This window comes from Condylura cristata, unplaced genomic scaffold (assembly GCF_000260355.1).
Source record: "Condylura cristata isolate star-nosed mole 26May11 unplaced genomic scaffold, ConCri1.0 scaffold00041, whole genome shotgun sequence".
Classification (NCBI taxonomy): domain Eukaryota; kingdom Metazoa; phylum Chordata; class Mammalia; order Eulipotyphla; family Talpidae; genus Condylura; species Condylura cristata.
The window spans coordinates 6,742,334-6,742,867 of NW_004567142.1; the positions used below are offsets into that span (position 1 = coordinate 6,742,334).

Below are 534 nucleotides of genomic sequence, written 5' to 3' on the forward strand. Positions count from 1 at the left end.
GCAGAGCGCCCTCGGGGCGAGAAGCCGCTGGGCGCCTGGCGGCTGTGACGGGTAAAGCCGGCTGGACACCGGGCTGGTGACCGCTGCAGCGCTAAACGCACATCAACCTCAGAAGCGGGCTACTTCAGAAAGAAGTTTGGTGCTTCATCTTCCACGATGTTTTAAATATCGCAATAGGGACGGTGGCTGGGCTGCAGCTCATTTTATCCGATGATTTTAAGTGTCAGACGTAGTTGATTTAGTAACTCAAAGGTGATAAGGATTTTGCATGTGTTCTTGAGAGGGGAAAAGTCTTGTGACAACGAGCATTTACTCAGCTGCCACGGAGCCCACGAACACCAGCCCGGAAAGGGTGGCAGCCTCAAGTGGCGCAGGCGGGCGCGTCCAGCCTGCCGCTTGCACTGTGGCTGGACGCTGCCCCGCTGGCTCTGGGCCTGGGTCCTCCCGGAGTCTCTAAATCCCAGCGGAGGGGTGGTGGCAGCTGAGTCACCAGCAGACACGCCCGGAGCACGGGGCGGAGCGGCCGCCGCCGTC

General features: G+C 60.1%; 1 protein-coding gene across 1 annotated transcript in view; it reads right to left on the reverse strand.

Moving 5' to 3' along the window:
• LOC101627810 (leukocyte immunoglobulin-like receptor subfamily B member 3) overlaps nt 1-534 on the reverse strand; it is a 17,035-nt gene that overhangs the window by 15,861 nt on the left and 640 nt on the right. The window lies entirely within an intron of this gene.